We start from the raw sequence: 23,382 nt of genomic DNA on the forward strand, positions 1-23,382 counted from the left end.
TACTGAGTTTTTTTTTTTCCTTTCTCCTCAAAGGTCAAGCATGGGAACAATATTGCTGATATACTTCACGCTCTCCATGAGCAAACTCAGCGAGGAAGATCTCTCCGGAGCCCAGTTACAGTAGACTTGCAACTGACAACCATCACCAAGAAAGAGAAGCCTTACCCTTCATTTTTTCCTTTTTTTCTCTAGATTTTTCTCTGGGGAGATTGTAGTCTTGTAGGGCATGTAAGGTAGACCCAACAATACCGCTGGTCTACCTAATTAGACCACTCATTCAGAACAGTTCAAGGGAGTCAGCCGGGGAATCAGAGTGCTTGAAGTGGTTGGATGATCAGCCAAGTAGGTCTGTTCTATATGTTTCTTTTGGTACCGGTGGGGCCCTCTTGCTGGAGCAGTTCAATGAATTGGCCTTAGGATTGGAGCTAAGTGAGCAAAAATTTTTGTGGGTTGTTAAGAGCCCTACTCTAACAGCAGCAGATGCCAATTACTTTACTTACCAAAACATTGATGACCCTCTTGCATTCTTTCCCAAAGGGTTCTTAGAGAGGATCAAAGGGCAAGGCATGATGGTCTCCACGTGGGCCCCACAGATTCAAGTGCTGAGTCACGGTTCGACTGGAGGGTTCCTAACCCATTGCGGTTGGAACTCAACCTTAGAGAGTGTGGCACATGGTGTGCCCTTGATCGTGTGGCCACTCTACGCCGAATAAAAGATGAATGCAAAGATGCTAGCAGAGGAAGGTATGAAGATTGCATTGAAGCCCAAGGCAGGAGAAGATGGAATAATTGGGCGAGTAGAGATTGCGACAATGGTGAGATGCTTGATGGAGGGTGAAGAAGGGAAGAAGATGAGGAATAGAATGAGATTGCTGAAAGAGGCAGCTTCCATGGTATTGAGTGAAGGTGGGTCTTCAAGAAAAGCACGATCAAAAGTTGTAGACAAATGGAAGGCCAAAGTGAGCATGTGATGCATTTGGGTTTTTTTTTTCTCTCTTTGTTTTTGGTATTGAGAGCTCTATTCTATATATAGACTCTGAACTTGATGCTATTATTAATATGCTATTCCAAGCTTTCATGTCCATTCTCTTGTAGAAAAATAATAATTATCACCATGATCAGAAGAAGTTCACAATTAATCTTGTATTGGATAAACAAATGATGGACTGTTTTAATTTACCTGGAAAAATGAAGTTCAACCAGGGCTTGAAATTGAACAAAGGTAGAGAACACTTCAGATTTACATAATAACGGGTAAAACCAAATAAACTTAATATAATCATCCATAAAAATTACATAAAATCGATGTTCAGATAAAGAGGAGGTAGCAGAGGGTCACCAAACATTAGTATAAATTAAATCTAAGGGAAATTGACTGCGGAGATGAGACTCAGATAAAGACAATCTACTGGATTTGCCCAATTGACAGGAGGGGAAAACGGGTCGCAAATGGGACGACCGATACAACAAATTATTGGATTGCAACATATGTTGAAGAAGGCATTCATGAGGATGTCCCAAACGACTATGCCAAACATCAAGAGTGGTGCGCTTGGCTACAGAGACGAAAGGAGATGAACTGGAAGAAAGGGTGTAGAGAACGCCATTACTCGGTCCGGACAGTACTGTTGACTTGGTGACCTGGTCCCTTACAAGAAAATAAAAGGGATGGAATTCAAAGAAGACATTATTATCCTTGGCAAATTTTTGAACAGAAAGTAAATTCTTGGAAATAGATGGAACATGTAAAATATTGGATAACTAAAAAGAAAGAGAAGGGAGGGGTGAAGGGATGGAGCTGCTACCAATATGGGAAATTGGCAGTCCCTTACCATTGCCTACATGCACTTGATCATTACAAGTATATTCATCATAAGAGGACATGGAATTAAGGTCATGAGTGACATGCTGTGAGGCGCCCGTATCAGGATACCAGGTAAGGGCGGTAGATGGATGGGGGTTGGGAAGAAGTGGTGGATTGTGATTATTGTAAGGATGTGGTTGATTGGGGGAATAGGTGATGAGCACATTTATGTGTGAAATTAATCCATTTAATTCTGCATTTTTATCTGCTTAGAATGGAGTACCTTGGGTATTTTCTGTTATTTTTGAGTGTAGGTCATTTTATGCAATTTCATACTATTCTGGACTATCGGGCATCGTATATTCAGATTTACACGTAAAGTAATCCAGTTTCTTTTCATGGTTGCGAAGAGGACTGGATTTTGAGCAAGATGGACGTGTTGCATTAAAAGTACGCATTAGTTTTGAGGCCCATACATGTGATTATTCTTTTTTGGCCAGAAAAGAATAATGGACCACAAAATGAGTTGAAATGCAAGTCCGAGCCCAGAACCAAGAAGGACTTGATGCAATCTAGGCACCAGTCCACCCATGGATCAACTCACATGTGATCAAGGGCAAGATAGGAAGAAGTTTCATTGAAGACCCAAGGGTATAATCATAATTTCAAAAAATTGGAAAATTTTCAAAAGATATCCAATATTGGGCTCATATCGTCCGAAATATTAATTGGAACAACTTTAATTCTCGGATTGGGTCAATCCGGGCTTAGGATGAAGAGATATTTTCAAAAAGATGGTTTTGAACAAATTAGAATTTAGGTTAAATTCTCCCCCCTTCTCTTCTCTCCCTCTCTTTCCTTTATTTTTTTCTTCTCTTTCTTCTCTTTCTTCTCTTTCTTCTCTCTCCCCTTTTTCCAAAATCCTTCCTATTTTCTCTCCCTTTTTTCCCAAATATCTCATCCTTCTACGGTTCCCATCTCTCCTACTTCTCTCAACTCTCTTTTCTCTCTCCTATTTCTTCTCTTATTCCTAAAATCTCTCTTTCCTCACTCATCCCACTATGGTTTCCCATCCTTCCTAAATCCCATCTCTTTTAGAAAAATCCCTCTCTTAAAGATAAATAAAAAAGGGAAACATAATCTCTCCAAAATTCTCTCTTTTCTAAACTCTCTCCCCTCTTTCCTCTAATCCCCTCCATATGCCACCCACGGCTCCCCCACCTTTCCTAATTCCATTCCACTTGTCTCTCTCTTCTATTTAATATCTCTCCATCTTTCAAATCTTACACAATCTCTCCCTTCCATCCATGATTTATATAGCAGCCCTTTCCATCTTCCACGATACTTCTTCTCTTCTCAATCCCTTTCTTCTTCTTCACGTTTTATCTTGGGAGCCCAAGTGGAGAGCAGCCTTGCCATCACCGTTTCAGCAGTTTTGTCTTCAAAGCATTGCAGCCCCATCACGAACCAACAATTTCATCTCTATGAAAGATCACCATTGCTGCCCCTTGTCTCTTAGCACCATGATCGGTTAAGTTCTTTCTATCTTTTGGTGTAGATGAACTAATGGTGTTGGTTATTTAAAATTCTAGTTTGCATTCTTGATTGCATGATGTTGAGACCCCATCCCTATTTGGATAATTTTAAGAAATATATTTAGTTGAAAAATTCTATTTATGTGATTCATTATTTTTCATTTAAGCAATGATATTCTATTCTTATGTGGTTGTACCGATTATGGATTATAGATGAACTAACTAAGCATGCCAAGCCCTATAAGTGAAGGACGATAGTACTCGTCAAGATAATCCATACCTAGGAGGAACCATACATTCTGTGGTATTATTAGGCCTGTGATTATAATAAACCAAAGCATGCAACCGAATTGAATAACAATTCTATTGGGGATTCGAACCCGAAAGATAGCCTCCATCTTATAACTTCACATCGTTGTTAGGTTAGATTTATTTTTTTCGTTCATAGTTTAAAATCAGAGTTATTGTACTTTAATTTTCATCACTTTCATCAAATCATTTTAGTAATTTAGCCTTCCAGTTCCCCATAGATCAACCCCTTAGTTGCTACTTGCTAGATTAATTTAAGGTTTTATTTTTGATCGGTTAACGACACGATCAAATTTTGGCGCCGTTGCCGGGAAATCGAAGCACGATTGCTAAGATTGATTGAGTTGTTTTGTGTTACTTTGTTTTAGTTTTAATTTTATAATTCCATAATTTTTATTTATTTATTTTTAATCTCTTTATTAGGTTAATTTTAGTATACCTAATATTCTCTTTGTTTGTGCAGGAAGCCGAGTAGATCGAGTAAGGACAAGCTGTCTGTTTGGTTTACTTTTAATTCATAGACTTTATGTAATTAGGGTTATTTTATATAATTTTTTTAATTCCAGCATTAGATTGGGTATTTAGGTTTAATTTTAATTCCCCCAGCCCCTTAAGATCATATGTGTAACCGTTCATCGGGGGCAACACGTGGAATTGTGCAACCGCCAACACCAGGTAAGTATTTTTGTTAGTTTTAAATTAGTTATTTTTTTTTATTCTTAGTTCTGATTTTTATTTTTATTAGTTATCACGTTTTAATTTACTAGTTTTAATTTTTGTTTAATTTGCAAGTTCAACCTGTGTTGTGTTTTATGCATAGTCGACGTTCTTTGCACCCCAACCTGACTTCCCTTGACCTAAAAATAGAGTGATCTATGGCTAGACCTAAGGATAAGGATAGTAATAATAAAATGGGTGATGAAAACCAACCAAGAAGGCCGCTGAGTGAGTACTTCACTCCAACTGCCTATACCCCTGCGTCTTGTATTCAGTTGCCTACCATTCAGGTCGCTCAATATGAGATTAAGTCCAACATCATACAGATGTTACCATCCTATTATGGACTTGCTAATGAGGAGCCTTACAAGCATCTTGAAGAGTTCTTAGAGGTGTATTCTATAGTCAAAATCCAAAACCTCTTTGAAGATGCCCTAAAGTTGCTTCTGTTCCCATTTTCCTTAAAGGACAAAGCCAAACATTGGCTTCATTTCCTAGATTCGGTTAGGATTTCTACATGGGCGAGAATGGAGTAGGAATTTTTGAAAAATTCTTCCCCATTGGCCGGACTAATAGTGTTACATCCGTTCCCGGATTTACTTTTAACTATAATTTCTCTCTCCTATGACGTGTAGATTCTGCTGCTGTGTACACTGGTGAGCTGTTTTCACCTGTGGTCAAACCTAGCCACAAGATTTTTGACCAGTTCACAGGCCTGCCTATGGAGGAGAGGTTTCTTAACCGACAGTGGGGAAGATTTATCAATGGTGACTTCGTCAATCATCCTCCTAGCACGAGTCCTCGGAGTGAAGAGTACCAGAAGGCGTTCCCTGTGTCCCCACACCTAGACACCTCTTTTGTCGATGAGCTTAGCATCGCGATTGGGAAACTATTCAGGATCACGAAGGACATGTCGTGACGGTCGGGAGTAAGATACTGCCCTTATGAATATTAGTATACCTTCCCCTTGTTGACCTTGAAGTATGGGCTGAAGCCCGACCAATTTCCTTAGGGTTCTGTCCTTTACAGTAGCAACGGATGCATGAGTGGACTCACCAAGACTACATCCACCCATTAGTCCGCCCATATTGTTTAAGGCCTTTATGTGTTTTCTCGGGTGGGACCCACACCCCGTGCCCCGGATAACCTATTTAGGCACCTAGACAAGGATTGGCTTCACCCTTGATTTCCTTGGCTTGTGGGTTTGCCATTTGGGTGGACCCATCGGCCTAGTCGGCTTTTAAATAAGTTTTGGCTATTAAAGCCCAAACCAAACAGGCCCTAAGTGGGAGATTAGTCTTAAAAGCAAGACTTGGCCTTCAAGCTTCACTTATTTCTCCTACCAACCCAAAACGTTGGGAGCTGTGGAGCAATGAAGGCTTGGAGAAGAAGAGTTTGGAGGGGCTTGGGAGGTGGAGAGCATCCATTAATCCATCCTTGAGGTAGGTATCCTCATCTTCGTCCCTCTCTTTTCCATTTTTTGGGTTTGGAGATTCCCTTGGGATCGATTCCAAGCTTGGGGGTTCTCTTGGAAACCCAATAAACCCTATTGAAAGCTCCCTTTGAGACCTATATCCCTTTCCCCTAATGCCTTTATGGATTTCATAACCTAGATGCTGTTAGCACATTGAAGACCTAGTTAGGTTTGGGAAGAAACCTTGGAGATAGATCAAATCTCTTATTTTCCCTAATTTCCTTAAGAAACTATATGTTTTGGACCTCCAACGAAGGTTTGGACTCATCTCCCAACCCTAGGACCCTTATGGTTCCATGGATGAAGGGTTGGAGGTGAGGATCTTCACGGATTTCAAAGGAATGGCGACGGATCAATGAGCAGATCCACTATCATGCATCCACCCGTTAGTCCGTCCAATATAACCTGGTTGCTAACCTGGGGCGGAGCCACGAGCGGACGTACTTGGTAAATCCGCTTGTATTTGAGGTCGCTCTTGGGCATGTCCCAGGGTTTGGACAGATGCACGAGCGGATCCATGTTCCACATCCGACCGTGAGTCCGTTCCATGTATTTTCTGGGTATGGCCTGGATGGATCCACGACCAGACTCACCTGGCTGCCTCCGTTCCTGCATCTGCCCCTGCTGTCTTAACCGACAATTCAAGTAAATTTTTGGGACCCTTCATGGGACCCACCTATACACTTCTAACACTGTTCTCATGACTCTTCAGACTTCGGGATCTGTACGGGAGTATGTGCACTAGAGCAAACCTTACCGAACACACCGAACGACATGCGAACAAACTGTGAGTGGGCGTTGGGTGATGTTTGGGCTTGATATATATATATATATATATATATATATATATATATATAATGCAACTATATCGATCACATGACAGTATATGCTTGCATTCATGCTCCCTTATGCTACGACCCTTGCCAACAGGGGTTTACGTGTTGGATAGTATAAGGACCTGTTGCATGTGGAGGTGGGAGAGGTCAGGTCAGGGGTAGTGATGGCTATCGGGGTCTGCCACTAGGTGGTCTATGACTTCTACCGGCGTAGGCTCCCTCGTGATGATTGAGGTTTCACTGGGGCGATAGGATAAGTGACCCTCAGTGTCTCCTGAGTTATTGCAGTAGCATATACCATGACTTAGACTGTTTGTTAAGTGGAAAATATGTTTAACATTACATGCATCATGGACTATGTGTGATTGTGTGTTTGTGCACTCCCCTTTCCCCTCACTGGCTCAGTGGAGCTAACCCCCTGTGTACACAATTTTTCAGATTTTGATGTAGATGGTGGCTACTTGGCTAGCTTAGAGGCTCAACTGGCGGAGTATGTTAGTATTGGCGCAGAGGAACCAGAGTTGGTGTCAGATAAACACGTCGATAGTTGCCCTTGTGATGATTGTGCTTACGGGTACTGATGTTGTTTAGGGATTGTCCCCACTTTTAATTCTTTTGGGGCTTTGTGCCCATTATAAACATTTTTTATAATAACTTACTATTATTCTGAGTAGTTATGTCATGGTCAGTTGGTGGTCAACTCTAACTATTATTGTATCACTTAGCCAGCTGAACATATTTTAACTGATGTATTTAAATATTGCTTCCGCTCTTATTAACTCTGATAATTAATGGATTATTTATTTCCTTTTTACGCAAATGTAATCATTTGGGTGGGTCCTTGGTTGTTGACTATGGCTTGGGACACTGTGTCGTTGATCCTAGTAGGAATTGGGGTGACATGTATCATCCTAATCACCCTCTTGATTGTGCTTATAACATAAGCTTGGGATAGGGGCGTGATAGCATGGTATCAGAGCGTGATGCTCTGCACCAAACATGGTCCACCAAGGGCTCTTGATTTACTCTACACAATAAGGTTTAAATTAAAAGCTTTTAACAGGCATAATTGGAATGAGTGCAGAACATAGGTAGAAGACTAGCTAGGGAGAAATTCGGGAACCATAGCAAATGATAGGGACAATATGAGAATTTAAAAGAGTTAGTGTATATGTATATCAAAATATGTCCCATAGACAATCAGTTGTTATAATGCTTAACCTCCTGTGGAGGCAAGCAAACCATACACGAACCCATAAATAAAGTTCCCAAAATTACAACCGGTAGAACCATAATTACTTGTTCAAAAAAAAAAAAAGATAAAGAAAAGATAATGAAAATCTAAATAAAATATTGTTTACAAACATCCCTCCAGAACCACAAAAAGATATCAAACTGAGAGAAAGTCAAATAGAAACTCCAATAAATTGGGGCCTAGTCCCCCATCTCCTCATCACTGCCCTCGTCCTCATCATCATTGCCCTCGTAATACAGGTATGCATTAATGTCATGAATGTCCTTTTCCATCCGTTCGAAGAGATGGTTGTAGGAGGCAAACTGTCCATGAACACCTGCAAAACCCTCTAGCATATCTGAGTTGAGCCTGGCCATGTTGATGTTCATTTGGCCCAGGGCATCCAAAACAGCACCCATATCCGAAGATGTAGAACTGGAGGCTCTAGCAACAGCCTGCACTGGAACCCCTTCCTCATCATCATCACTTACCTCTGCACCCACATCTCCACCACCCCCTGGAATCACTGGCTCCCCATCACTGTATGTGTTGCCTCTAATCTGCATATGGGCCAAGGAGTTTCTCCCAAATGGTTCCTTATAGCTCTCACAGGGTGGCTCATCTCCCAAGTTAACTTGGAAATGCTCAAAGATGCGAGTAAGAAGCCTTCCATAAGGTAGGATCTTCTCTATTCTGGACTTGAATTGAACTTGCTCCATATGCTTGACTATGACAAAGGGCAGAATTACCTGGGTACCCTGATGCAAGCAGTACCCCAGAGTAGCAGACATGAGGGAAGGCTCAGTGTTGTGCCCCTTGACTGGCACCAGATTGGACTTGGCTATCATAGTTAAAATCCGCTGAGAATTGCCGAAAGCAGTCATATTAATCTGGTAATCAAACCTGTCATTGGTCATGGTGTTGTACAAATGCTTGTACTCTGTCTTGGACATGCAAGTCAAAGGATCCCTTCCAAGTGGATGGTACACCCAGTTCCCAACAGAGCTAATCCCTAGAATGACACCTAAGTCAATCTCATTGAATGAGATTTTGACTCCCTTCACAAAAGAATTGATTTGAAGTCTCGCTCCCTGCATCTTCTTGGATCACTGTCATGTTGGAGTAGAAATGCTCGATCAGCTTGGGTTAATAGTACCTAGGCAAGATTAACATGTTGAACCACCCCAAGTGCTTAAATCTGGGCCCCACCTTAAAGGCCACTAACTCCTCCACTATGACATCTCGGCCCACCTCAATCTTCCTTCGGCGAAGCTTTCTAGTGTAAAGGTCCTCCGCCTCCGTTGACACAAAGAAATTAGCATCAAAGCAGACTGAGGCTGGGGCTGGAGCCGGTGCTGCTGCAGAATCCCTCCTTTCCCTGGTTTTAGGAGCCATCCTTTCACCTTATGTGATCTGCACACCAAATAAATAAAAAAAAAACAAAGGACACAATGTGAGTGAGTACTCACTCTAATGTCAACAAAATATGGGAATTTAAGACTAAAATACGGCAAGTACTTGATTCACAATCCACAAGGTTATTAAAAGAAAATTTGTAGGACAATAGTCCCCTTGAACTCAAGTTAAGGAAGAAAATTCCAACAAATCTCTATGGAGATTGACATGATACCAAGGAAATCAAACAACAAATAATGCAAGCAACATGCTTTTAAAGGGAATTAAACTAAAAGTAATATATATACCCAAGGCTAAGAATAAATCCCTTCTTAAATGACAAATTTTGGGAATTTCTTCAAATTTTCATAGAGACATTAACATAGGTGCTAAACAAGTAATAGTAAATCAAAAATTTACAACCAACTCATGTAAGGTGGGGAGAATAAACAATACATTTCATGTCTTAAAACAAAAACACCAAAACCCTAGCCCTAATCAATGGAGGTATGCATGAATAGGCATGTTCACAAATGGTTTTGGAACTTAGGGAAAACAAGAAACACAAGATTACAAACATCCTTGAAGTAATCAAACAAAATACTATGGAAAAGGGAAGAAAACCTAGTTAAAAACCCTAGAAGAAGATAAAAAATCAACTCAAGGGAACCAAAATAGGAAAGGAATCACGTACCTTGAAGTGAGGAGATGAGATTTGGGGTTGAAGAAGTAAATATCCACGATCTTGGGGCTGGAAAATTCGAGCGGACGAAGTTTGGGCTTCTCCTGCTCTGTTCCTCCGCTTTCACTCAACAAGCCAAAATAAAACTGAAAGGCGCGATTGGTATTCTTATGAAAATTTTTTGAGCGGACGCACGACCTGACTCACTATCGTGAATCTGTCCATGTACCTGCTGAGTATAAAACCCCTGACCTTTCGTCTATTGTACTGAGTGGATGAACGAACAGAACCACGATCCGAGGATCCGTCCGTTAATCCATTCGACTCAGTCCTCTTGGCCAGTGAACACCCTAAGAACGGACGAACGAACAGATTCACGTTCCACATCCGTCTGTTAGGCTGTGCAGTCTAAATTTTGCGAACGGAGTCATGAATGAACTCAAAGGAGTAGATCCATCCATGGATCCGCCCGCGTTCTAAAGGGCTATTGGCCTACATTTTTGGCCTAGCCTCACTCTTAGGGCCTTAGTTCCTCTTGTGTGTTGTCACACACACTTTGCATGAAATTTTGCACTCTTTTCCCTTAAAGTCCCTTACGGTGCACTTGATTAACTTGTCCTTGTGCTAACATGTGAGGCATCTTATTTATATCAGGTGTTAAATCATGGTCAATACTCGCAACAGAAATTGATCCCTACCTAGGGATGACGCCGGTGATGTTTCCGAGGAAGGTTTGCTTACACCACCTCCGATGAGCACTAATGCGGATGTTGCCGCACTCTTAGGGAACATTTTGTGTGATATGTAAAGGGAACACCGGGAATCCCAAAATGAGTAGCACGCTTTTATGCAGAATGTGACTGTCTAGCTTCAGAATGTTGGTCGAGAAGGACCAAGAGTAGCACCTCCGGTGCACGAAGTTCCTAATCCCGCAGCCAATACCACTCCTATCATTCCTCCTTCTGGGCTAGCTGCAAACGAAGTCCTTGCAGTACAAGTGAACCAAAATCCACCTCCCCTTGCTCCAGCTGCCTTACCAGTCAAAAATGTGGTATTGGAATGGGCCGATGCCTCTAATGTTACACCCGCACCCCAAATATACCCTTATACCCTGGGGCAGTTCAGACCATTACCAAGGGCAACCCACAGTGGCACAGGCCAACATCTGAGACCCCAGACTTAAAATATTATTATAAGAGACCCCTTGAAGAAATGGAAGTGTGGGTCAAAACCCCACAACTTTCCTTGAAGTTTGGGCCTTGACAGCAACACCGGAGTCACGAACAGACTCACTCGAACTGAATCAGCTCGAGGATCCGCCCGTGCTGTTACTTGCCCTTTTGGTAATTTTCCTATGGGACTCACACCCCGTTTCTCGGACACCCTAGTTGGACCTTTGGACCATGTGGACCCCTACCCTTACCATTAGTTAGTTGAGTGGGCCATAAAAGTGGGGCCCATAAAGCCTAACTTAATTAATTAATGGATTTTAATAGCCTAACTAAAACCAAACAAGGCTTAAGGGCTAATAGGTCTATTGAGGCTTGGACCCAACCCAAACAGACCTTAGCTAACTAAATGGGCCCAAGGGCCATAACATGGACCAAACATGGCCTAAGACCTAACCCAAAACCCATTTAAAGCCTAAGGACTAAACTACATTCCAAAGACCCTAACCAAACATAACCTAAGGGCCCTTCTACCCCTTAAAGATAAGAAAATCCCTCCCATTCACTTATCTCTCCCCCTCCCAAGCAAATCGTGGAGGAGAAGAGACAAGAGAAGAAGGAGGAGGAGGAAGGTAAGGGAAGAAGTAGAAGTGGAGAGGAATGAGAGGGGAAGGGAAGACGAGGGAAGCCATGCCAAGGTGGCTGGCTGCCCCACATCTCCTTCTCTTGCTGTCCGGACGAAGGGAGAAGGAGAAGGTGAAGGAGAAGAGATGGAAAGGAAGGGAGGAGGCCAAGAAGGCTCACCTAGCCCTGGGTTCTACCTCTCCATTGGAGGATCTCACCAAGGTAAGGCTTCAAGCTTGGTACTTCTCCATTCTCCTTTCTATTTTGTAGACTTCCTTGAGCTTGGACTGACCTAGGGTTCCATTTGGGACTCAAGGTGAAGCTCGGTCCCTAGTTGGAGCTCTAATGGAGTTGACCCAGACCCGATTTGAGCTCCCATAGGCTGCAATTTCAGCCATTGCTGCCAAGCTCTGGTTTTAGACTTTGAAACCCAACCTTTGGACTAAATTGAGACCAATTCTTGTTGGATCTTGGATCCATGAGGTTAAGCCTAGGTTCTAGTGACCCTAGGAAGGCTTAGACACCCCTCCTATGACCTTGAGAGCTTGAGGCACTCCAAGCTTCAAGCTGGAGCAAAAGTCCTTTGAAATCTCGGACTGGATTGTCGACGGATGAACGATCGGATCCACTAATCGTGGTACCATCCATCAGTCTACCTAGTACAAACCCTGCGAAATGGATTGAGCGGATGAAGGCATAAATTCACTCTGTTTGCCTCCGCCCGGGGCCTATTGCTCTCGAGTCTATCTCAGGAAATCGAACAGATGCAGGGGCAGACCCAAGAAGCACATCCGCCCGTTGATCCGCTCCCTTTTAGTTGTGCCTCAGGTGTCGAACAGATGCACCATTGGATCCAAGTAAGAAGTTCCGCTCGTGGGTCCGCTCGCTCTATTTTTACCTTTTGGCTTGAACGGAGTCAAGGGTGGATTCACCTCTGCTGAAACCGTCCATGAGTCCGCTCGTGTTGTCTGGGTTGAAACTTGATTTTAACCTTGGGGGCCTAGCATGGGACCCCCTCTATACCTGTTTTAACGATCTCTTTTGTATGTCTTGGCTGGTGCACTGGTGAGATTCATGTGAACCACGTCAGATGACACCCGATGTTCGATGAGATTCATGCCAATCACGCCAGGCTACACCCGAGTTCGGTGCGTGGGTTCTGGGTGACTTTGTTGGGTTCGATTATTATATAATTGGCAATATTAAGCATGCTATGGTATATTTATAAGCATTGTGCGCATTGAATTAATTTCCTTAGATGTGACCTTTTGTTAATGTGATAGACTGCTCACCATTGTATCGGGCTATGATTCTGGGTGTGCCGGTACCGGGACCCCAATTTAATTTACTAATGAAATCTATTATATGTCATCCTGATCTGTATGTGCCATGCCGTGCTGGTACCCGGGTACTAAATGAAATGGGACGTTGATGCACTCGGAATACCTCTCGGGATGATAGGACCTGCATATAGTATATTTGTGGCTAGGATGCTTGTTCCCTTATGCTACGATCCTTGCCAATAGGGGTTTATGTGTTGGATAGTCTGAGCACCTGTGGTCTGTGGAGGTGGGAGAGGCCAGGACAGGGGTAGTGATGGCTATCGGGGTCTGCCACTAGGTGGTCATGATGGCTTCTATCGGCGTAGATCCCCTTGTGATAATTGAGGTTTCACTGGGGCGATAGGATAAGTGACCCTCAGTGTCTCCCGAGTTATCACAGTAGCATATACTTGATCGATAGAATTGTATGCTAGGTGGAAAATAAATCTAACATTAGCATGCATCATTCTGCTTGTTATTGATTGTGTGATGAATGCGCATTCCCCTTTGCTTTCTCACTAGCTAGTGTAGCTAATCTCGTTTTACAACCACTTTTTAGTTTATATGCAGATAACCTCTTGACGAGCACCGTTGGATGCGAATCAAGTAGAGCCGGTGATTGTGACTTGGATGTAGATGTACACCCAAGAGTGGTGCCCTTAGGGCAATTATTTCTTATTTAAATTTTGTATTCATTCACAATCATGTATAAACTTTATGTTTACTTATTAGGAGAGATTGAGTGGTTATGAACATTGATATTATACTATGTGTTATCATTAGAAAACTGATGCTCTATAATTTCATAAATTTTAATTTAATTTCGCTTTCGCTAACTCTGTGATTGGAACGATTAATTCCACTTGGTACGTTCCTTTCTGTCATCCTATTGTGGTGACAAGGTGGACTGTGGCTCGGGACACTGTATCTGTGATCTTGGTAGGTATTGGGATGATGTGTGATTGTCCCAGGCACCCCCTATTGTGTCAAAATATCTTACATCAGGATGGGGGCATGACATTCAAGCTTTCTGAGAAGTTCCAAAAGCACCTTCCACCTACCTTCTATAAGTTGATCCATGACTCCATGTTCCCGGCTACCTGGATACGGGATCTCAAAAGGATCTTTGAGGTACTACCATGTAGTGACCTCGAGAAGATTCGGTGTGCCACTTTCCAACTTCGAGGTGGCGTTGATGCATGGTGGCATTCCTCGAAGGAACATTTCTGGTCCAAGTACCCAAATGCAACTTGGGCCCAATTTAAAGAAGCCTTTCTCGAGAATTACTTCCCAAGGAATTTTCAAGAGAAGAAAGAGATTGAATTCATGAGCCTTAGTCAAGGATCCAAGTCGGTCCTTGAATATCAACAGATCTTTAAGGAGTATTTCTACTTTGCTCCGACCCACTTGAAAACTGAGGACGTGAAAGCAAGAAGGTTCGAAAGAGGGCTTAGGGCTAGCTTGAGTACTTCTGTGGTACTACACAAGTACCCCGCCTATGCAGAAGTGGTTTAAGCTGCCAAGTTGATAGAAGATCAGCAGAGGGAGAATTACAGGGCCATACAAGCAAGCAAGAGGCCAATGCCATCTCATGGCTCTAGGGGACCTAACAAGTTCTAAAGGAGAGGGGCCTACACCAATGTAGCTCCAATTCAGTCCCGTAGACTTAATGCGGCCCAAGTGCCTAAAGCTACATCTGCTCCTTATTATGGGACCTAGACTCTTATTTGTTACAATTACAAGGAGTCCGGCCACATGGTCAAGGATTGTCCACAGGCTCGACAGCCAGGTTCATGGCCAGTTGTGACTTTGAAGGCGCCCCAAGCAAAGGCTGCTATTCGCCCACTTATTTCTCCTCCAGTAAGCAAGACTCAGGGGCTAGTTTATTCTGTCACTCATGAAGAAGCCCAGTCTGACCCTAGTGTCATCACAAGTATCGTACTCAACCACCTTAGTAAAATTCTTTATATTGGGTTTATCATGTTTGACTATTCGATGTTTGTCAGGCATGATTTCTGTGTGCTCCTTACCTGCATATGTGTTATTTGACTCGGGAGGATCACACTCTTTTATATCACCTTCCTTTGCTGAGAAATTACCGATTGAACCGGCCAGTATGAAACAAAAGCTGATAGTTTATACACCGACTGGAAGCAAGGTCGAGCTTGACCAAGCATTCAACTCTTGCCCTGTTTGAGTGAGCGACCATGGACTTGAGGCCAGTTTGATAATCCTAGATATGAGAGACTTTGATATCATTCTGGGAATGGATTGGTTGTCCACTCACGGAGCTAGCCTAATCTGTGTAGAGAGGAAGATACTCTTCAAGTCAGGAGAAGACAATGAATTTGTGTTCAAGGGCAACAAAAGTAAAAATCCTAGAAAGATAATTATTTCAGCTCTCCAAGTTCAGAAGCTCTTAGCACAAGGTTGTCAATGTTACTTAGCCTTTGTGCTAGACACTGAAGCTAAGGTTACACCTATGGAAGAGATAAGTTTGGTAAGAGATTTTCTTGATGTCTTTCCGAAAGACCTCACACGGTTACCACCGGATCAGGAAACAGAATTCGTGATTGACCTGGTACCCGGTGCTGCTCCAGTGTCTAAGGCACCATATAGAATGGCCCCATCAGAATTGAAAGAACTTCAAGAGCAGCTTAATGATCTGTTGAAGAAGGGCTTCATTAGGCCAAGTGTTTCCCCGTGGGTTGCACCTATGTTGTTTGTAAAGAAGAAGGACGGTAGTATGCGTATGTGTATTGACTACCGTGAACTCAACAAGCTTACGATCAAGAATCGGTACCCGCTGCCTAGGATCGACGATCTATTCGACCAACTACAAGGCACAAGGGTATTCTCCAAGATTGATCTCCGTTCGGGATATCATCAGTTAAAGATCAGAGATAGTGACATCAGCAAGACCGCGTTCAGATCGCGATATGGACACTACGAGTTTCTGGTTATGTCCTTTGGGCTGACCAATGCCCCGGTAGCTTTTATGGAGTTAATGAATAGGGTGTTTCACGACGTGCTGGATAAGTACGTTATTGTATTTATTGATGACATCCTGGTCTACTCCAAAAGTGAAGAAGAACATGCTGACCACCTTCGCTTTATGCTACAACGCTTGAGAGAAAAGCAATTATATGCTAATTTTAGCAAGTATAATTTTTGGTTACAATAAGTGGCTTTCCTAGGCCAGTTGGTATCTGCGAAGGGTATTGAAGTTGACCCTAGTAAGGTACAGTCAGTAGTTGACTAGGAGACACCCAAGAATGTAGCAGGTATTCATAGTTTCCTCGATCTAGCCGGCTATTATAGGAGATTTATTGAGAGTTTTTCAAAGATCTCCGCTCCTATGACTCGACTGACCCGAAAGGGAGTGAAGTTCAAGTGGCCTGATGACTACGAGAGGAACTTCCAGGATTTGAAGCAACGACTAGTTTCGGCTCCGGTACTTACCATTCCAAATGGTACCAAAGGGATGGTAGTTTATTGTGATGCTTCAAAGCTGGGCCTTGTCTATATTTCGATGCAAGATGAAAAAGTAGTAAGTAGCCTACGCTTCTCATCAATTGAAGGATTATGAGAGGAATTACCCAACTCATGACTTGGAGTTGGCGGCCGTGGTTTTTGCCCTGAAGATCTGGAGACATTATCTATACGGGGAGAAGAGTGAGATTTACAATGATCATAAAAGCCTCAAATATTTCTTTATTCAGAAGGAACTCAATATGAGATAGAGGCGCTGGTTAGAACTCATGAAGGACTACGATTGTACCATCCATTACCATCCTAGCAAGGTAAATGTTGTGGCGGATGCTCTTAGTTGGAAGTCCCAGACCTTATCCATCGCATACTTGGCTGTCAGTAAAGAACTTGTTGAAGAAGCTAGAAGGATGGACTTGGAATTGCTGGTAGAGGGTGTCACTCTATCTTTAGCAGCCTTGTCTGTGTAATCAACCTTGGTTGAAAGGATTCAATTAGCTCAAGCTGCAGATGAACACTTTCAGGAGATAATTGAAGCTATTCAGGGTGACACACAGCGAGATCTGGATTTTACATTGATAGATAGCGGCGTTCTCATGTTTAGGGATTGCCTATGTGTCCCCAAGGACGATCAGCTGAGAAAAGAAGTGTTATCAGAGGTACATGATTCTCCCTATTCAATTCACCCAAGTAGTATGAAAATGTACAAGGACCTGAAAGGACATTACCGGTGGAGTGGAATGAAGAGGGATGTAGCTGAATTTGTGGCCCGGTGCCTCACTTGTCAGCAAGTGAAAGCAGATAGACAATGGCCCCACGGCCTTTTACAATCATTGCCCGTGCCAGAATGGAAGTGGGAACATGTCACCATAGACTTCGTCACCGGACTACCTCATACACCCAGAGGTGTTGATGCTCTATGGGTTATTGTGGATAGATTGATGAAAATAGCTCATTTCATCCCAATCAAGGTCAACTATTCTATGGATAAGCTAGCCCGCTTGTACATTGATAACGTGGTTTGCCTGCACAGAGTTCTAGTTAGCATTATCTCAGATCGGGATCCCAAGTTCACATCCAAGTTTTGGGGCAGATTTCAGAGAGCTATGGGTACCCTATTGAGTTTTAGCACTGCCTTCCATCCATAGACCGACGGGCAGTCAGAAAGGACAATACAGACATTGGAAGACATGCTTCGAGCCTGTACCATTGATATACAAGGCAACTGAGATGACCATATCTCACTTATCGAATTCGCCTACAATAACAGTTACCAAGCTACTATCGGAATGGCCCCATTTGAAGCTCAGTATGGGAAGAAATTCCATACTCCATTGTACTATGACGAAGTAGGTGAGCGGCATATCCTTGGGCTGGAATTGATCCAAGCAACCTGTGAGAAGGTGGACTTGATCCGTGAGCGAATCAAGGCTGCCCAGTCTAGGCAGAAGGGCTATGTAGATCAAAGACGAAAGGACCTAGAATTCCTTATTGGTGACAAAATATTTCTCAAGGTGTTTCCTACTAAGGGCGTGATGTGGTTCAGCAAGAAGGGCAAGCTAAGCCCGAGATATATTGGGCCCTATGAAATTCTTGCAAAGATTGGACCGGTGGCTTATCGGCTAGCGCTTCCACCATCTTTGGATGGTGTGCACGATGTCTGTCATGTGTCTATGTTGCGAAAGTATGTGCATGACCCCAATCATGTTTTATCCCAGGAACCACCAGAGCTGGCAGCGGATATGTCCTATAAAGAACAGCCTGAGAAAATTTTGGACAGCAAGGTGGTGAATCTCCACAATAGACCTATTCATTATGTGAAGGTGAAGTGGTGCAACCACACCGAAGATGAAGCCTCCTGAGAAGCCGAGGTAGAAATGCGAGCAAAGTACCCTTCCCTTGGATTCCTACAAGGTAAGACAATTTCGAGGATGAAATTTTTATAAGGTGGGGAGGATGTTACATCCGTGCCCGAATTTACTATTAATTATAATTTCTCTCTCCTATGACATGTAGATTCTGCTGCAGTGTACACTAGTGTACACTGGTGAGCTATTTTTACTTGTGGTCAAACCTAGCCATAAGATTGTCGACCAGTTCATGGGCCTGCCTGTGGAGGAGAGGTTCCTTAATCGGTAGTAGGGAAGATTTATCGATGGTGACTTCACCGATCATCCTCCTAACACGAGTCCTCGGAGTGAAGAGTACTGGAAGGCATTCCCTGTGTCCCCACACCTAGATACCTCTTTTGTCGATGAGCTTAACATCGCGATTGGGAAACTATTCGGGATCATGAAGGACATGTCGTGACAGTCAAAGGTAAGATACTACCCTTATGAATGTTAGTATACCTTCCCCTTATTGACCTTGAAGTATGGGCCGAAGCCCAACCAATTTCCTTAGGGTTCTGCCCTTTACAGTAGAAACGGACGCATGAGTAGACTCACCAAGACTACATCCACCCGTTAGTCCACCCGTGCTATTTAAGGCTTTTGTGTGTTTTCTCTGGTCGGACCCACACCCCGTGCCCCAGACATACTATTTAGGCACCTAGACAAGGATTGGCTTCACCCTTGATCTCCTTGGCTTGTGGGTTTGCCATTTGGGTGGACCCATCGGCCTAGTGGGCTTTTAAATAAGTTTTGGTTATTAAAGCCCAAACCAAACAGGCCCTAAGTGGGAGATTAGTCTTAAGAACAAGACTTGGCCTTCAAGCCTCACTTATTTCTCCTACCAACCCAAAATGTTTGGAGATGTGGAGCATTGAAGGCTTGGAGAAGAAGAGTTTGGAGGGGCTTGGGAGGTGGAGAGCATCCATTAATCCATCCTTGAGGTAGGTATCCTCATCTTCCTCCCTCTCTTTTCCATTTTCGGGTTTGGAGATTCCCTTGGGATCGATTCCAAGCTTGGGGGTTCTCTTGGGAACCCAATAAACCCTATTGAAAGCTCCCTTTGAGACCTATATCCCTTTCCCCTAATGCCTTTATGGATTTCGTAACCTAGATGTGTTTAAGCATTGAAGACCTAGTTAGGTTTGGGAAGAAACCTTGGAGATAGATCCAATCTCTTGTTTCCCCTAATTTCCTTAAGGAACTATATGTTTTGGACCTCCAATGAAAGTTTAGACTCACCTCCCCAACCCTAGGACCCTTATGGTTCCATGGATGAAGGGCTGGAGGTGAGGATCTTCACAGATTTCAAAGGAATGACGACGGATCAACGAGCGGATCCACTGTCGTGCATCCACCCGATAGTCCGTCTAGTATAACCTGGCTGCTAACCTGGGGCGGAGCCATGAGCGGACCCACTTGGTAAATCCGCACGTAGCTAAGGTCGCTCTCAGGTGTGTCTTAGGGTTTGGACGGATGCACGAGAGGATCCATGTTCCATATCCGCCCGTGAGTCCGTTCCATGTATTTTTTGGGTATGACCTGGACGGATCCATGATCGAACTCACCTGGCTGCCTCCGTTCCTGCATCCGCCCCTGCTGTCTTGACCCAAACTTCAAGTAAATTGTTGGGACCTTTCATGGGACCCACCTATACACTTCTAACACTGTTCTCACACGTCCTCAGACTACGAGATCTGTGCGGGAGTGTGTGCACTTGAGCAAACCTTACCGAACACACCGAATGACAGGCAAACGAACTGTGAGTGGGCTTTGGGTGATGTTTGGGCTTGATATATATATAATGTAACTATATAGATCACATGACGGTTTATGCTTGCATTCATCTTTACCATGTTGCATCTTTGCATATAAAACCATGTTGGATACGAGTTGATGAAATATGGATATGTTGTTTTACTTCATTATATTGGGTTACGGTGTTGGGTATGCCGATGCCGGAACCCCAAAAATTCTTATTATATTCATTGTTTGCCATCCTGGTCTGTATGCGTCGTGCCGTGCTGGTACCCAAGTACGAGATGGAATGGGACGTTGATACACCCAAAATACCTCTCAGGACGATAGGACTTGCATGTAGTATATCTATGACTAGGATTTATGTTTCCTTATGCTACGACCCTTGCCAACAGGGGTTTACGTGTTGGATAGTCTAAGGACCTATTGCATATGGAGGTGGGAGAGGCCAGGTCAGGGGTAGTGATGGCTATCGAGGTCTACCACTGGATGGTCTATGGCTTCTACTGGCGTAGGCTCCCTCGTGATGATTGAGGTTTCACTGGGGCGATAGGATAAGTGACCCTCGGTGTCTCCCGAGTTATCACAGTAGCATATATCATGACTTAGAATGTTTGTTAGGTGGAAAATATGTTTAACATTATATGCATCATGGACTATGTGTGATTGTGTGTTTGTGCACTCCCCTTTCCCCTCACTGGCTCAGTGGAGCTAACCTCCTGTGTACACAATTTTTTAGATTTTGATGTAGATGGTGGCTACTTGGCTAGCTTAGAGGCTCAGCCGATGGAGTATGATAGTATTGGCGCAGAGGAACCAGAGTTGGTGTCAGATGAACACGGTGATGGTTGCCCTTGTGATGATTGTGCTTACGGGCACTAATGTTGTTTGGGGATTGTCCCCATTTTTTATTCTTTTGGGGCTTTGTGCCCATTATAAACACTTTTTCGTAATAACATGCTATTATTCTGAGTAGTTATGTCTTGATCAGTTGGTGGTCAACTCTAACTATTATTGTATCACTTAGCCAGCTGAACATATTGTAACTGTTGTATTTAAATATTGCTTCCACTCTTATTAACTTTGACAATTAACGGATTATTTATTTCCTTTTTACGCAAATGTAATCATTTGGGTGGGTCCTTGGTTGTTGACTATGGCTTGGGACATTGTGTCGTTGATCCTGGTAGGAATTGGGGTGACATGTGTCATCCTAATCACCCTTTTGACTGTGCTTCTGGCATAAGCTTGGGATAGGGGCATGCCAAATAGCCTTAGGCGAGCCATTACTAGTTTCTCCCAATTAGAGGTCGAACAATTTCATGAAGCGTGGGAAAGACTTAAGGACTTTCGGAAGTGCCCCCACCACGCTGTCCCGAAATGGCAGTTAGTATAGTGTTTTTATGATGGACTCTGTGACCAATATAGGAAGATGGTGGACTCCTCTTGTGGTGGAACATTTATGCACAAGAATGAGACGGAAGCATGGGATCTTTTTGAAACCCTTAGTGAGAATTCCCAACATCATGCTTCGACCTCTAGGACTAAGATTCCACACACAGGGCAACCAAAGAAGGGTGGTCTCTATATGATCAATCCAACTGTAGAGATGACTACTAAGGTTGACATGCTGTCCAAGAAATTGGACTGTCTGATGTTTGTAGGACAGCATTCTATGTTTCCTTTCCCAGTGTGTTTTCCTAATAAGACTGATGCCTGTGGCTTATGTGCTAGCCCTAGTCATGATGTGACGGGCTGTCCTTCGATTGCACAATACCCTGAATTCGTTCAGGAACAGGTACATGTGGCTCAAGGTTTTCCTAAATCGGGTAATGATCCTTTTTCCAATACCTATAACTCGGGATGGCAAAACCATCCAAACTTTTAATGGAGAAACTCAGTACCTAATAATCCTCCAAACCCACCATATAGGCCACCATTTAATATTCAATCTAATGCCTATAGGGGTGGACAACCACCATATCCTCAACTCCAACAGAATCAATCCTTTGAGGAAAAGGTGTTAAAAGCATTAAGTGGACTCGAGTAGAACACACAAATGCTACACTCACATACTCAGTCCATTCATAAGCTAGAGAATCAATTGGGTCAACTAGCTGATGCTATAAGCAGGAGGGAGGCTGGCCAATTGCCAAGTCAGCCAATAAGTAACCCAAACAATTAAATGGGTCCAGGGAGAGAACAAGTCCAATCGGTCACAGTCCTAAGGAGCGACAAAAGGGTGGAAAAACCTGATGCACCCTTAGTCACTAATGAGACATTGCCTACTAAATCTCAAAGCCAGGGAGAGGCTAAGTCAACCCTGGAGAATTCTAGTGGTGGTGTAGAAACACATGAGTCCATTACTGAAACACCGCCTGTGGAAATCACTCATCAGTTCACAAGGAAGGGGCTGCACATTCCCATTGTGGAGGGACCATTACCTGACTCTTACATTCCAAAGGTCCCTTTTCCCCAAGCCCTTTAGACATCAGCCCCAGACTATCTGGATAAAAAGGGTGCAAAGATGCAAGAGATGATAGACTCGTTCCAACAAGTTCGCATCAATCTCCCCCTTTTGGATGCTATGAAGCAAGTTCTTACTTAAGCTAAATTTTTAAAAGACCTCTGCACCCAAAAGCGTAAGTTGAGAACTCAAATCCCTAAGACCGTCCATTTGACTGAACAGGTTAGCTCTGTAATTTTCAGCCACCTACCTCCTAAACTTAAGGATCCAGGTGCACCTCTTATTTCCTGCATCATTGGAGATCTCTCCATAAGTAGGGCACTACTTGATTTAGGGGCTAATGTGAATATCTTGCCTAGTTTAGTCTATAACCGATTTGATTTAGGAAATTTGAAATCCATTTAGGTCATCCTTCAGTTGGCTGATCGTTCAGTTAAGACACCTCGTGGTTTGTTAGAGGATGTTTTAGTGAAGGTGGAAGAATTGTACTTTTCAGTGGACTTTCTTATCCTGAATATGGATATAGCCACCACAGCCAAGCTTCCCCCTATCATTTTAGGGCACCCCTTCTTAGCTATTGCAAATTCTTGCGTAAATTGTATATTGGGTGCCATGGACATCTCTTTTGGGAATAAGAAGCTTAGGCTTAACATCTTCAATGCATCCTTAGGTTCCATT

General features: G+C 43.2%; 1 long non-coding RNA gene across 1 annotated transcript; it reads right to left on the minus strand.

The window, feature by feature from the left end:
* Positions 1-467: 467 nt before the first annotated feature.
* Positions 468-20,734, minus strand: LOC122645515. The gene is made up of 3 exons (XR_006330467.1): positions 20,724-20,734; positions 16,962-16,965; positions 468-731 (listed from the first exon to the last, which is right to left on the minus strand). It is a non-coding gene; the product is annotated as an uncharacterized LOC122645515 (long non-coding RNA).
* Positions 20,735-23,382: the final 2,648 nt, after the last annotated feature.

Source organism: Telopea speciosissima, chromosome 11 (assembly GCF_018873765.1).
Source record: "Telopea speciosissima isolate NSW1024214 ecotype Mountain lineage chromosome 11, Tspe_v1, whole genome shotgun sequence".
Taxonomy (NCBI): Eukaryota; Viridiplantae; Streptophyta; class Magnoliopsida; order Proteales; family Proteaceae; genus Telopea; species Telopea speciosissima.